General features: G+C 42.5%; 1 pseudogene; it reads left to right on the top strand.

Annotated features, from left to right (window-relative positions):
• The first annotated feature begins 1,178 nt into the window (after positions 1-1,178).
• On the top strand, positions 1,179-2,241 carry LOC120243625 (annotated as a pseudogene).
• The last annotated feature ends 640 nt before the right edge of the window (positions 2,242-2,881 follow it).

Here is a 2,881-nt window from a genome sequence, read left to right as displayed (position 1 = left end):
TCTCTTTTTGATTATAACGTACAGTTAGAAATGCATTTGAGGGGCGCCTGGGTGGCTCAGTTGGTTGAGGGTCCGACTTCGGCTCAGGTGATGATCTCACAGTTCATGGGTTCGGGCTCCACGTCAGCACAGAGCCTGGAGCCTGTCTTTAGATTCTGTGTCTCCCTTTTTCTCTGACCCTCCTCCACTCATGCTGTCTCTCTCTCTTTCAAAAATAAATAAAACATTAAAAAATATAAAAAGAAATATATTTGACATCAAGAGCTCCCATATTTATATATGAGTGTGTAAAAGAGAATGTGCATATATGTCCTCATCCCTGAGCACAAGTAGAGTTTGGGCTGAAAGATAGGTTGAAAGATACCACCTAAAGAGAGGACTCCATGAAGTGGCAAATCCATCATGAACAGCAAGAGACATCCTCAATATTTTTCTTATTCCCAAGCTGAGTCCACTTCCAGAACCCAGTGGCTAGTTATTTCCAGAAGACCAAAGACCAAGATGGCTAATGGATTGGGCAAGTTATTCCATTCTCTCCAATGCTCCATCAAGGAAAGAACAAGAAGGAAGAAGCTCAAGTCTTCTGTTGCTGTGAGAAAATCTAAACTGTGAAATCTGAAGAAGGATCTCCATTTCTCATAGAACTGCCTCTTAAAATCTGAATACATTCACTTTTTTATTAATTTAATTCTTATGAGCTAAACATATTGAAAAATATATAGACAAGTTTAGGAAATACTCCCATTTCCAACATCAAGAATTAGTAACTACTGCCAGGGTGTGTGGGTAGCTCAGTTGATAAGGCGTCCAACCTCGGCTCAGGTCATGATATTGTGTTTTGTGGGCTCGAGCCCTGTTGGGCTCTGTGCTAACAACTCAGAGCGTGGAGCCTGCTTCAGATTCTGTGTCTCCAGACTCTCTCTGCCTCTTGCTTGCTCATACTCTGTCCCTCTCTCTCTCAAAAGTAAATAAACATTAAAAAAAAAAAACAGAATTAATAACTACCGGGGACATGTGGGTGGCTCCTTTGTTTAAGTGTTTGACTCTTGATCTCAGTTCAGATCTTGATCTCAGGATCATGGGTTCAAACCCCATGTTGGGCTTTACACTGGGCGTCTTAAGCCAATTTAAAAAAAAAACAACAACAACAACAGGCTGCACAACTGGGGACACTCGCTGCTCTCGGCACGAGGCCCAGCTCTTTCAAAATGTCTACTGTTCATGAAATTCTCTGTAAGCTCAGCTTGGAGGGTGATCATTCTGCACCCCCAAGAGCATATGGGTCAGTCGAAGCATATACCAATTTTGATGCTGAGCGTGATGCTCTGAACATTGAAATGGCCATCAAGACCAAAGGTGTAGATGAGGTTACCGTTGTCAGCATTTTGACCAACTGCACCAATGAACAGAGACAGGATACTGCTTTCACCTACCAGAGCAGGACCGAAAAGGAACTTGCATCAGCACTGAAGTCAGCCTTGTCCTGCCACCTGGAGACCATGATTTTGGGCCTCTTGAAAACATCTGCTCAGTATGATGCTTCTGAGCTGAAAGCCTACATGAAGGGACTAGGGACTGATGAGAACTCTCTCATTGAGATCATCTGCTCAAGGACCAACCAAGAGCTTCAGGAAATTAAGAGTCTACAAGGAAATGTACAAGACCAATCTGGAGAAGGACATCATTTCTGACACATCTGGTGACTTCTGCAAGCTGATGGCTGCCCTTGCAAAGAGTAGAAGAGCAGAGGATGGCTCTGTCATTGATTATGAATTGATCGACCAAGATGTCCAGGATCTCTATGATGCCGGAGTGAAGTGGGAAGGAACTGATATGCCCAAGTGGATCGGCATCGTGACCGAGCAGAGCATGTGTCACCTCCAGAAAGTGTTTGAGGGGTACAAAAGCTACAGTCCTTATGACATGCTGGAGAGCATCAAGAAGGAGGTCCAAGGAGACCTGGGAAATGCTTTCCTGAACCTGGCCCAAGGCATCTAGAACAAGCCCCTGTATTTTGCTGACTGACTGTATGACTCCATGAAGGGCACGGAGACTCACAATAAAGTCCTGATTAGAATCATGGTCTCTCACGGTGAAGTGGACATGTTGAAAATTAGATCTGAATTTAAGAGGAAGTACAGCAAGTCCCTGTACTACTGCAGCCAGCAAGGCACGAAAGGCGACTGCTGGAAAGGGCTGCTGTACCTGTGTGGTGGGGTGACTGAGCCCACGACAGCATGAGCATCCAGAGCAGTGTTCCTTTGTTTCCAGCTAACAGTTCTAGAAAATAGCTTGTGACTAACAGTCCCCTTATGGCCATCCCTGCGAGGATGACGTTAGCATTGCCCCTCCCCATCTTTATCTCAGTTGCCTAAGCGTTGCCCGCCTCTCATGTCTAATCTCTTTAGCCAAAGAAACGAACATTCCAAGGAGTTGGAAGTAAAGTCTATGATGTGAAACACTTTGCTTCTTGTGTACTGTGTCATAAACAGATGAATAAGCTGAATTTTTACTTTAAAAAAAAAACAAAAAGGGACAAACTAAATAATAACTGCCAGAATTTGTCTTGTTTGCTTCTAGTTGTTTTTTTTTTAATTAGGTCAAGCTAATGTTTATTTTTGCTTTGATATTGATAAATAAGTTCACCAAACAAAGACATAAACAAACAAAATAGAAACTATTTACCTCATTTTGCACACAATCAGTGTCATTTTTTTACAAGTAGAAAATAAACATGGAATTCCACAGTGACTCTAGTAGTTATGAAAGCCAGAGCCTCCACTTGATAATTATGTGAGTGATCTTTATTATTATTTTTAATGTTTATTTATTTTTGAGAGAGAGACAGAATGCAAGCTGGGGAGGAGCAGATTGAAGGGAA

Source organism: Hyaena hyaena, unplaced genomic scaffold (assembly GCF_003009895.1).
Source record: "Hyaena hyaena isolate Hyena2069 unplaced genomic scaffold, ASM300989v1 scaffold_350, whole genome shotgun sequence".
Lineage (NCBI taxonomy): Eukaryota > Metazoa > Chordata > Mammalia > Carnivora > Hyaenidae > Hyaena > Hyaena hyaena.
This window is presented reverse-complemented; position numbering and strand designations above follow the sequence as displayed.